This window comes from Spodoptera frugiperda, chromosome 12 (genome assembly GCF_023101765.2).
Source record: "Spodoptera frugiperda isolate SF20-4 chromosome 12, AGI-APGP_CSIRO_Sfru_2.0, whole genome shotgun sequence".
Classification (NCBI taxonomy): Eukaryota; Metazoa; Arthropoda; class Insecta; order Lepidoptera; family Noctuidae; genus Spodoptera; species Spodoptera frugiperda.
In genome coordinates, this window is record NC_064223.1 from 5,364,520 (window position 1) to 5,378,218 (window position 13,699).

Below are 13,699 nucleotides of genomic sequence, written 5' to 3' on the forward strand. Positions count from 1 at the left end.
ATTTCTCTTCAATTTCTTTGCTTCAAAGCGTTTTCTAGACTACATTCAGACAGAGATTTTTACTACTTATATCATTATTTTTGGTACAACTACATATTCGTATACTTACTACGATTTTGGCGTATTTATAGTATTCTATTATGATGTAGCCTCACATTTCGTTTGAAAATCATTTCCAGAATTAGATAATATTTAAGCAATTATCATAAACGTCTACTGGTAAATATAGGTATGTCTTATAACGTAAACCATACTTATGAAACTTTTATAATGTACTGTGGCGACACATGACAAGTACCTAACAGATGACAGAAGTCGATCGAAGACGAAGACAATCGACGATCAAATCAACGGATGACGTAATAAATCCTACATCGCACATATGTATGAAGTTTACATGCAAATAAACATGGCTAGAAAATCCCAACGAAGAGCAATTGGACAGAAAGTCCGCCAGACATGATCACCTCGCCTGGTCGAAGGATCCTCCTTTTCTTAGGCAACTTAACTCTCTGTTCCCTAAAGTAAGAAAAACAATATTTCCCAACGAAATTTAGAATCACATTTATAATCCGAACATTCAGCTCGGAGCCAAGAAAATAAAAATTGACCAAGTAAAATCTGTGAAACTAGAGAAACGTCTGAAGAATGGAGTTGGAATTACAATAGAGCTAGTACTGTACTGTATAATCTTCAATGTGTCACGGCTAGTTGGCGATAGTTTTCTATTTTACTTTTCAATCGTTCGACGTCTTTGAAATGTTAATGAAGTTCGATGTTAGTTCATAAATCAGGAGTTACCAGAGCAATAGTCAAAGTTTATTCCAATTAAACCATAAATACTTAGGTACTTTTGAAATGTCAGCAAATAAAGAAATAAATAATAGTCTGTCAGTCATGGTGAAGCAAGGTGCTAGTTCCAAATAGTAGATTGGAATGGAGAGGAACGAGCAAGACACTCCATTCGTTAGAAACAACATAGATGTTTAAAAATTCGCTGATATATTTTTCCAGTCAGTAATTGTACATATATGTGAGAACAATCAGCCTATAAGTGGCCAAGCTGACCAAAGCCTCTTCTCACAGGGAGAAGGTTTGAGCATTCATCACCGCGCTTGCACAATGCGGGCTGGCGATTTCAAAGTTGTAGTTTAAAGTTAGTATAAACCCTTCTTCACCGTTAGTTAGTGATGTCTAACGGCCAATTCCAATAACCTATCTATCGGTAGATTTGCTTACTAGAGATAGTATTTTGACATAAGCTCTATACAAAATGTGTCAAAATTCTACCGGTTTCGAGCCCTCACTCTCATGCATGAGAAGCAGGCGTCTTAAACCTTCGGGCCACCACTCCATCTACATTCTACATGTTCAACAACAAACACAATGTTATGCAAGTTTATTAATTAGCAGACTATAATGAAAACTACTACAAGTAGGCACGTGTATACCAGGAGTGTATAAGTTAGTGCAATTAAGTGTGTCCCGGGGGCGCAGTGTGGCAGTATGTTCTACAAACTTGGTTAATGTAAGGGCTCTCTGCAGGTATTTGATAATTGTTGGGAACCGATCAATTGTTAGCTTAGGACGCTGGACGTGTGGGCTTATTTATGGCACCCTTTGGCCGTACACGCGCCGCCGTGACTTATTGCTTTGCAGACCCTTAAGTAACTTCTTATACACATATATACATGTAAGTACGTATATATCCCATAAACATTGAGAAGGAAGTGGAGAGAATCTGCTGTAAAGGAAATTACTGATTCGTTTATTTTTAGTTCCGTACCGAAATATTAACAAATTAGGTATAGACAAATTAGATTTGTATGTATACATTTTAATTTAAATGTCTTTTTTGCTCTTTTCAAGCAATGCAGATATAATCAAAACTCATAAAATATGTTTTTATTGTTTTTTTTTATGAGAAATATCATCCAATACTTCTCCCGCACGGGTGAGGCGAGAGACAGTGTCACTCTTACTGACTAAAAACCAGAACTTCTTTAAAGAAGAACCCTCTAAGTTTATTTTATCCGTGGCATCGTTGTAGTCCCTAACTAGTTAATTTTTTTTGCCGCATTACTTCGTTTACACTGGCCCAGTAAAATATGCAGCAAACTTTTGCAAATTTTTGCTAAGTATGCCAAAATCAACTCTATAAAGAAGTGCACAAGCTAAACTATAAGTCAACCAGTAGGACGTCTATTAAAACCGCAATATTAATATCCGACATCACACGAGTAGTCTACTATAAATAAATAATGTGCCCTCCCACTACACGTGTTGATAAAATCTTTCATGTTTTAATCTCACCTACGTTTTTGCTCAGGTGGATCTCAAAGGAAGCTTATTGTGTCGCTCTTTGACCCGGTCGGCTTTGAGCCTTGCTTCCATAACAAAAGACACTCAACTTTTAAAGATAACGCCCCCATAAGCAGTTGAAAGTCAACGGGCCAAGACGTGTGTTGTGTTAAAGGATAAGCTTAAGGAAATATGTTAACTGTTTTTGTTTTTTTGAAGATCTTAAGATGTTTGCGTGATGTTAAGACTGTTTGGATACTAAGAATTGAATGTCCAATAGATACAAATTTAAGCTCTAAGATAACAACCTTGAATTTGATTATGTTGCAACTCACGTCTAACTTGACCACAGGTCTAATTTGTTGATTATTAAGACTGCAATGTGTTGTAATTTTAATTTTAAAACATACAAAATTCGGTTATAAAACGTTTACTTCGCTGCGTTGTAAAAAACAATCTTACATCTTTGAAGTTGATTCTAAAACCGGCATGCAAGTCTAATATTCTTTATTTATCTTAAAGAAAACTTCTTAAAGAAAACTTAAGAAAACTGAACCTCACTATAGGTTTTTCTTCTATGTTTAAACCCAAAACCGCAGTTAGTGTGAATCACACAAAAAAATGTTCTCAAACTTTAGACACGTTGCGTAGCAGCTGGTCGCCGAGGCGCTACACCAACCGCATAGTCAAATACCTAATATTCGCTCGATAAACAAAAAACACGCCACTAGTAACAGAAAAACCATACACCACTATAATAGATAACCACTACTATAAGTTCCAACCATGATTCACTTCCTTAATCTAAGATGCAACACGTACCTCAGTTATCCGTCTTAAGAAAAACGAAGTGGGTCATTTGAGTCACCCTGGGGCCTATTTGAGCGCTCGCCCCACGCTATCCATCGCCGGAGCGCTCCCGAGCCAATACCGTATACATTTAACGCTCCATTGGACCCCATAAATCAAATTTCCCATTGACTAGCCTTATCTAAATCATTTTCCCATACTACATATTGTTTCATCAAAAAATTCTAAGCTGAGATTAACTCGTGATATTAGAACTACGATATAATAAGTCAGCTATTTTGAAATACATACATTTTGCCTCGTTGGTCGAATGGTCGCAAGTGCGACTGCCGAACAAGGGGTTTCGAGTTCGATTCCCGGGTCGGACAAAGTATTACTGGGTTTTTATCGGTTTTTCGAAAATTTCTCAGTAGTAGCACGGAGTCTGGAAAAGTGTCCAGTATATGGCAATAGGCTCACCCCCTATTACATGGTACTTATAACACAAATGGTGAAAAGTGTACATTGTATAGCGACATTACGTGCCGTAATGTGCACCTCTGCCTATGCTTTCGGGGATAAAAGGTGTGTAGTTGATCTGACCATTTTGAAATATCTGTCAGTGTGGTGGGTAGCCACAACGAAGCTAGCTTTTGACTTGACATGCTATTAAAACTGTAAGCTTTGTTTTAATAGTTTGCAGCGTTTGAGCGAAGACAGAATTAAAACTAAAGGCAGTTTGCTGAAAATGGCCGAGTAATTGTTTCAGTGCTTTATTATGTTTTGCTCAAATTGTAAGGCTAAGCTAAGTGAATAATGAGTTTCTAAAATGAATAGTTTTACTTAATAATACGAAACCTTATACCAGTTATACCTATTCTGCAGAAATGTATACCTCTTTTTTTGAGAGGGGAAATCATCCAATGACTTCTCTCGCCAGGGTAAGGCGAGAGGGAGTGTCAGACTCTTACTGATTAAAAACCACCCCGTTCCTACTCCTGCTTTTCGAGCCGGAGCCCTGGTAATCCCGCTAGGTAGTCCGCAGCTCCGGATCAGAAATACCTCTGTACTAATACTAAGTAACAGTAGTAGTAACGTTACTTCATGATTTCAATATTTTCACAACTGTACCTACTTCTTGGCCAAATTACTTCGAATTCGAGATGACAGTGAGAACCAATGGTAGTACCCATAGCGAACCGTTGATCAGCAATAGCCGAAACACAATACCTCAACATGATTTCACGTAAGCTCTCAAGTCTCACAGGTATATGACGCTGACGGCAGGAAAATTGAATAGACAATAACATAGAGGGAGCCACTGCCGCTACGTGTAGTACAAGATTCGGAATGGATTACGTATAGTGAGCACTAAGCCGTATCGAACTGAACACGACACGTTATATAGACTCAAGTGCTGAACCATCGATGCTAACGATCTCTTCACTTACTGGATTATACGAATACATACATATTTTTAACTCTATGATATTGTAATTAAGGTTGAAAGTAAAAACAAAATGCAGCTTCGGATGTAATATCTGCAGTTCTACACAACTCATGTTGATTTCATTGCCTTATTCGATTCGATCACCTCGCTCAAAGAGAGAGATTCGATCACCTCGAAGATCAAAGGTGCTAATGCTAAATTTGACTGCATGGTTGGCGTGGTGGCTGGACAATCGACTGCCGCGCAACGTGTAGCGGGTTCGATTCCCGCACGGAACAACTCTTTGTGTGATCCATAAATTGTTGTTTCGGGGCTAGATGTCATGTGTATGTGAACTTGTATGTTTGTCGCATCTACAACACAGAAGAAAATCCTAGTGTGGGAGTTTTAAAAAAATGGTCTCTCGTTCGCTCGGAATGCATTTGTAAATCAATTTTGGAAGATAAGCCACAAACATTGAAATAGATCCGATCCGAGGACTTTAACATACATTCAAACACTAGAGGATTAATAGCAAACACCATTACGTACACTGCCGAGCTACATCACACTGCAGACTATGTTTAATGCGAAACCGATAAGACAATGAAAATCGTTTGTTCCAAGAAATAGCAATTTCCTTTAAAACTGAATCTTAAGTCGCAAGCTTCTGGGTCGAAGATATTAAAAAACTGAAATGGGAAGTTTCAATTTCCTTGCAATGGAGTAAGATATAAAGTTGTTTGCTTGACTAAAGTTTTTAGTGTGTTCGCGAGATTTCTCTCGGGAACAATAATTAGCGCTCATTTGCGTTGTACAGTCTGTTTGTCGTGTTGACAAACTTTGCAGCTTAATGGCTGTGAATGTACGACTGTGCAAAATGTGTCGTAATATTGTACAAGTAGGTACATATTTTCCCAAATATGTCCATACCTTCTCAAAAAATCCGGAGCTGCGGACTACCTAGCGGGTTTATCGGGACTCAGGCTCGAAAAACACGAACGGGGTCGGCTTTTAGTCAGTAATCTGACAGTCTCACTCGTCTCACCCAAGGCATAGATGATTTCCTCCTTCAAAAAAAAATAAACCTATGCAAAGAAACTTCGCACCGCTCATAGCATATGCAGTCTCATTTATATGTATGTTTCTAACTTAAAAACTCCATCCATCATTTCCTCAGCATCACATTATAGCAACCAGTAGCTACACTGTAAGACAAATACCATCCTTATATCGTAAGGTTGCAGCCTGAAGGCAAACTGTTCAATTTACTGAAAAATTGGCATCTATAGCGCAGTGATCAGTGGTCAGAACCCGATACGGACGTGACCCACTTCACTCAACCATTCGGTGGACTCTTTCATCTAGCCGTCTCCTGACGTTGATATATGCAGTTTTAACTGCACTACTCGCTTCTCTGATATGCCTCTAACTTGTTTTGTTTTTACTTTCGTTCTGCGCTGTCGGTTTCCCAGATAAAAGTGTAGTAACAACGAATTTTTTGTGCAGTTTTGTGTGTGGAAAACTGACATTTTGTATTGTTATACTCTTGTTAAGTTAACGAACTGTTTATTGGATACTAGAAATACAAAACGAAAATTAATACTACTGTCAAATTATTCATTAATTGTTTAAATACGTACCGCCGTACTCAGAGTCAGTTTATGCCAACCCAGTCCTTAGCAATTGTTTTCCATAAAAAATCGTAACTAAGGACTAGTTTAAGTAATCATTAAATGCCTCTAAGTACGGCAGATATTTTCTTTGCATTGTAAAACACACCACTTACTAAGCGAGAACATTAACATAGCATTAGGCTAGGTATTTATAAACATAGAAAAATACAACTTTTAATAACTAAGACGCGAAGTTTTACAATCAAACATACGGGAAATTATAAAGTACTAAAATAAATATTCGACAGCGAAACGAAATGTGCTCATTAAAAGTCTGTAAAACATGAAAACATCGCGGAATGGTATTTATATCGAGGTCAGTAGGGAAATATAAGGTCTCGCAAATTGTACTGTTATAAAATGTTAAATTATCCACATTAAACGTAAACGTATCTGCTGTTGGTAAATAAACGCTATTTGGACTTTTATTGTTGGAGCCGTTTTGGCTACAATGATAAAATATGGAATATGAAGTGAGAAGACGCGGAATAAAAGAAGTTTGTTATTAAGCCTAGATTTTTTTCATTTACTATTTTAGATATGACACTAAGTAAGGGCTGATTTTTCAATCAACAGATTATTCTTTTCTGTAGAATAATATTTACAGTTTTTAGTATGGAAGAATTGTCAAATATTCAAAACTATTTCTCTGTTAAACATTTTATCTGGGGTTAGAAAAATTAGCCTTAAGTCTACAGTCACAAAAAAAGAAGACTTGTGTATAAAATCAAAGCCAAGATTTTTAATCCACGGTCTATGCAAAAACTAAAAAACTTCATTCTCGAGCAACGCAAAAAGGCTTTACTAGAACGACTCCTTTTAAAGCAACACTACAAATAAACACAAACAGCGTTTAAAAAGTTCTAAAGAATATTAACTAGCTCTAAAACTAAAGACTAAAAAATACGTAGTATTAAGAAAATGACACATTTTAACTAAAAGCTGTTGGTTGCAAATGGCTTGTGTTTTAATTTGCGACAACTTAGATAGTTCACGAATGACCAAACTGAAGACTGCCAGCATGGAGATAATTACATCGTTTGATTAATGCAATCATCAATGACTTCTCCCGCATTGGGTGAGTAGAGAAGAATTAAAGAAAAAGACTCTTACTGACTAAAAACTCCGCCGGTAATCCCGGTAACCCGCTAGGCAGTCCGCAGCTCCGATCCTTAGATTGTTTCCAGGGTTTGGAAATTGCAGCTAAGTATCATAATGGGCACACACATAAGTGCTAATAGCGACTTCCGAAGTAGTTTTAATGAAGCAAGAATCACTCTTCCTCCCCAAAAGCTAGACAACTTTTAAAGGTCTCCTCTTCACCAAAAATCTCAAGTATACTGGCACAACCAACAAAAAGTTTCATATTTCAGAACATGCACCCATGTAAACATTTACGTACGCAGTTCGAATATATGAGAATACTTTAATACATAAAGTAATGCCATATACATGATACCTCCACAATGGTTTGTTGGGGCTCCTTGTATGGAGTAAGTAATCTAAATAATTAAACCTTTTATGTTTCAGAAACAGAGGGAGATCGTAAAACTGAACGAGATTTCCTTAAGAAATCAGTTTTCTTGAGACAAATGAAATGTTTCATCGTGAATATTGTTGTCAGAAGAGCTACAGAAGTGTATTGAAATATAATAAAACGACTATTTTCTTCATTGCAAACGAATGATACCTGAATCTCCGTACTAATACGCGTCTCACAGTGCACAATATGCCATGAATTTTATTACTTTTGGTTGTATTTTCCTATCATCTTATCACCAATCTTCCCAAACCCGAATCCCCCAACAACCTTTAAATTCCTTACCTTCAAAAGGCCCGGCAACGCACTTAACACCTCTGGTGTTTCGGGTGTCCATAGGCCGCAGCGATTGCTTACCATCAGGTGATCCATCTGCTCGTTTACCGGCTTATACCATAAAAACCAAAAAAGAACAAAGTAATATGTTCTAAAGCGATTATTCGAAATGACTCTTTGTGTTCTCTAAGAACATCTCAGCTTCTCAGTTCCTCGAATTTTGTCAAATTATATTCGAAAATAAATTAATTAAATTGTGTAAAACAATCGGAAGCTTTACGTCTAAATAAAGATGGCTTCCATCGTCTTTGCAGCACCACCAACTGATCCCCAACTCGAGCCGAGTGATTGAAGCTTTTCGCAGAAATCCTATATTCATTTTCGCGGTATTTCGTGTCAGCCATATTGGAAAAAGACAATAACCCATCCCATTGGTTTATACCGCGTCTTTCCATGAAAATATGAGCGTAAACAATAACAAGCATTCCTTTAGGTTTACAATAAAACGAACGGACTATCGGCTACTAAAAATAATTCAAATAAAAAATAATTTAATTTTACTCGATTATGACACCTCTACGAAATTAAAATCGTCACAGCGCCAAATGCTCAAATCAATCAACTTATTACTCACACTCGTGACCTCCAGACCGACTAAAAAAAAACTATATCTTAGAATTAACACCTTAATTCAAAGAATCGTAATACTATGACATAATGCTCATTGTTTAAGGATTCTTCAACTCGATCTTCGGACTCACTTACGTATGATGACTATGTCTTAAGCAGTTGATACTCATTTCTATTATAATATCCACACCATCGACCCATGAATGACTTGTAAAAATTCATCCATTGCCGCATTCATACTATTGTAGCTGTCTATAAAAGTGGAAGTAAGTCTGTCCGTCTGTCTGTTACCTTTCCCTGCTTAATCTATTGATGTTAGACAAAGTTATTCGTAATCAGGTATAGAGTTTTTTTAAACATAGAAAATGTTATTTTAAGTATGTCCTTTCATCTAACCCGTCATGTGCCGAAACGTGGGTCCACGCGAGACTCAATGTATTTTCTATTGTGTCTTATACAGCGGCGTATAAGAAGTTAATCATTTTTAACCCAAATGTTAGTCCTTAAGATTAACAATAGGTGACTCCAAATATAAAACGTTAACTAGTCAAATGCATACTTTAATTTGGGAACGATAGTTAGAAATAAATAAAAAAAGACTATCTGAATACTAATTCTACCCAAACAAAGTCACAAACCACCACTAGTTCACAATAATCTACATAGCGGAAGACTCGTACAGCACTAATACATATTCAACATGCATTTACGAGGGAAATGATGACTGACTGAAAAACTTTGGCGAGTAAAACTCTTGAATGTAACATAAAACTATTCGTTTGGAAACCGATACTATCACTAGTTCGACTTCTGTTTGCTTCAGTTTTTGAGTATCGAGTGTAAAGCTTGTGTAGATCAGGGATTATCTAGCCAAAAAAAAGTATTATTTTTTTTTTTAACCGACTTAAAAAAAAGAAGTTTTCAGTTTGATCTGTATGTATTTATGTTTGTGCGCGATTATCTCGCGTTTAGCTAAACCAATTTTATTTTTCAGACTTAGGAGAAGGTTTTAGACGTTATTACCTGACTTAAAAAATGGAGGTTCGCATTTTAACACGTGTGTCAGTTTTCTTAAACATACATTCTTCACGCTTGTCTCCCAAAGCGGTAGGCCGAGACAATGGACCGCCAATTGCTACGAGTATCAAAGTGGTTTTGTTAAACGTAGTTTTATTATTAGATAAGGGTGTAAATGATCAAATGGATTGCTTAATGATTGGCAATTAACCGCCACCCATGGACATCAGCAACAGAGAGAAAAGATTTATAAATGCGTCCCTGATTTTTGTAGAGCACTTATGCTCCGTTCTTATAGATTTTAAAGAATCGGTTCAGAGATATGGTAAAATACAGTTTATCCTTTATAACCTATAACTCTTCAGTTTGTCCACAGAAAATCCATCGTCTGTGCAGGTTGTAAGTCAAAATGATCGAATCTATTCTCGCCTGATCGTCTTGAGAAAATCTACTAGCAAACGAGCTTTTACGAACATGCTGTTGAATCGTATCTAGAGTTGAATGGAGACCCTCTACTGAACAGTTTTGTCGGATTTAGGTTGCGATTAGATACGAACGAGTTTAAGAAGGGGTATTCTGTATAAGGTTATAAAAGTATAGTTAGATGTAAGTGCTGTGTTCACCGTGCTTCTTTTATGCACTTTGATAAATCCTGACTGACTAGAGAAAGGAAACAAACAAACCTTTGATTAAGTCTTTGACTGCCAATAGAAAACTGTTGAAGGCAAATCCTTCGCTAACGTCGGTCACCGGTGACCAACACGGCGTTCAAAGTGTTAACTTTCGTAGTTATTTTGGCTTTACAGACACAATGAAGAAATCTTTAATTGCTCAAATATTCTATAAGCTCTTACTTAAGGTGTAATTTTATACAAAATAACTAGCTAAAAATAGTTGTATTATTAGTAAACTACCTACACCTTTCCATCCGAAAATATAACGTAACATTTCTACGTTAGAAAACTAACCCAGAAATAGAAGAAAGTAGCAAAAAAATGTGACAAATATATCACAGATCTATTGCGAAGAAAAATGGCGGTCTAAAAATAGACAGAAATAAAAGGTTATGAAGTTTGTTCGACGATAAACACGTAGACGTCGGGTGCCATGCTCCGGGGGCCCTCAACCGTAAAATGGGGCTAGTACTAGCATCGCCAAAACGCCCGATATTTCATTGTCTATCTGACGAGAATTCGCAACAGTAAAGGATTTACGCCCGAATACTGAAATGTCAATTTTAAGTTGTACTTATCTGGGGGCACGGCAGTGCCCGCCAAGTCGAGCAAAAAAAAAGCGGCACGGCCGTACCATCCTTTTCTCGAAGCAATTCGGGCCTTTTTCGACCCCCTATAATTCGGTTGTGGATAAAGCAAGAAACCTGAATCTTCAGTAACTAATCCGGCATTGTATAAACACGGAATATTTAAAATTTCAGTCAATTTGAACCAGTAGTTTAAGAATGACAACTTGTTAAAGTTTCTAAATTTTGTCACTCACTGACTCACCGATCATCAAAAGTCCAAGGCACTTCTAGCAGACTTAGAAGCTTCATATTTGGAATACATATAGAGTTTAGTGTCTTAATCATGGGAAAACTTAAATATTTTGTAATTTCGGTCCAGTTTTCCAAATACACCAACTGCATCAATAACTTTGTAATCCCATATAAATATATGGGATTACAAAGTTTTTTATGCAGTTGGTGGTTGGTGGTGGTTATAAATTTAATAGGTGTAGATAGGTACCTACCATATGAGGCAAGGGAGGGGGTATAGGGTGGGTAAGGGTGTGTTTAGCCCATGAAACTGAACAACATTATTACTTGTAAAATGGTCGACGTAATGAAAAACACATGATTGGACATGTCTTGAAAATTCAAAAATAATTAAGAGAATATATATCACATTTAATAATGAACCTAATGCATACGAGCTTGGTCCGGTCAAAACTAAATTTGAAATTATTAATAGAGCTTATGTTCATCGCGAACAATTTCCCATATGTATAGCCTATGCTATAACTATACATAAAAGTCAGGGCCTAAGCCTAAGTAATGCGCTGATGGATATAGGTTCTGCAGTGTTCACATCCGGTCAAGCTTACGTGGCACTTTCGAGAGTTACAAGTCTGGGCGGTTTACATCTCATTAATATCGACTTTGGAAGTATTAAAGCGCAGGAATCATCAATTTGTGAATACAACAGATTAAGAAGTATTTACCGTCCAGACTTGTCAAAAATTGAGACATCAAAGCCTCCGAGAAAAGCCCATAGAGACAGGGAGTGGGCTTTGAGAAAAACTGTGGCTGAAGCTCAAGAAGTAGTACCGGAAAAGAAAAAGAGGAAGACTACATATAAAAATAAGAAAATATCATAAGACCTTTAACAAAATTCGTTAGAAGTAGATGGTATCAAAAAGAAAGGCTCTACAAAAAGAAGTGAGATCCCATCAAAAACATCCTGTAAAAAACCCAAGTCTCGCAGCTCAGTCTTTCTACCGTCAAAAGTTGTGAAATCCATGTAATACCAAGTCGGTTAATCTATTTAGTGTCTACTTGAAGGACCTTCTGTCTTAAGTTATTACATAAGTTATTATCATGCCAATATTAAAAATATTTAACGTTTTAAACAAATAGATCGATTTGGACATCGCATGAAAACAAAATGAATATTACAATATTATATTAGATTCTTTAGTCTCTCGCGCCTCACGCGATTGAAACTCTCGTTCCTGTTGGTCGCTGGCCCGTCGTGCTGTGTAGTGTGATACATACTAATAATCAAATCAAGCGATGTCCAAGTCGATCTATTTGTTTAAAACGTTAAATATTTTTAATATTGGCATGATAATAACTTATGTAATAACTTAAGACAGAAGGTCCTTCAAGTAGACACTAAATAGATTAACCGACTTGGTATTACATGGATTTCACAACTTTTGACGGTAGAAAGACTGAGCTGCGAGACTTGGGTTTTTTACAGGATGTTTTTGATGGGATTTTTTTACATTTACTAAGTCGACATTTGGCCGCTATCTCACCTGATAGTAAGTGATGATGCGGCCTACGATGGAGCACGTCTGCCCATAAGCAACCTATTTACTCGGGCTTTGAAGACACCCAGGTTATACCCATCAGAAAAGACTTGCAAGGTTGCATACAATTGTATATCCTTGCATATCCTTTAATCTCTGTCATTTTATAAAGAATTGATAGGGACAGAACTAGTTTTGAGAGCGACTTAAAATTGAGTAGCGTTTGAGTATTCGGACATTAGTTGCGTAACTTTGCCTCCGTCTGTTTTTAATTTCCTACTTCAGGGTGTAAGTGCCTTTATAAGACTCCGCCAGTGAATAATTGCAGTTTCATTGACGCCCAACCGAAATGAACTTCCCGTTGCTCTGAGCAATCCTTTTGTTTGTCTTTTATCCACTTCATTCTATGTACAGGCGTGGATAAAAGCCTTTGCAGTTGCGCTAAATGTATGAACCAACTTAATATATTTCCATTCTTAGCCGACTGCCTCGTTGTTCGAGTGGTCGTAAGTACGACTGCCGGACAAGAGGTCTCGGGTTCGATTCCCGGGTCGGGCAAAGTATTGCTAGGTTTTTCGAATTTTTTTTAGTAGTAGCACGGAGTCTGGAATTGTGCCCAGTATATGGTTCACTCACCCTATTACATAGAACTTATAACACAAATGGTGACAAGTGGGTGTACATTGTATAGCGACATTACATGCCGTAATGTCTACCTCTGACTACCCCTTCGGGGATAAAAGGCGTGACGTTGCTCTTAGCCGAAATTCAAGTTGAACTAGTCTATTTTCTACATATTACATCAAATTATGAAACTACTCAACGTCATCTAGCGAAAACTAAATGTGTCATAAGTCATATCGAATTCGCAGTGGAAATTTTATTCCTCTCTCTCAACTTGAAATTCATCGCATAAAATACGTGGAACATTCGAAATTTGAAATTCGAAAACATGTGAATGTCGGCTGGCGAATATTCCAGAATGTCATGGTAGCTGTAGCTTGTGTC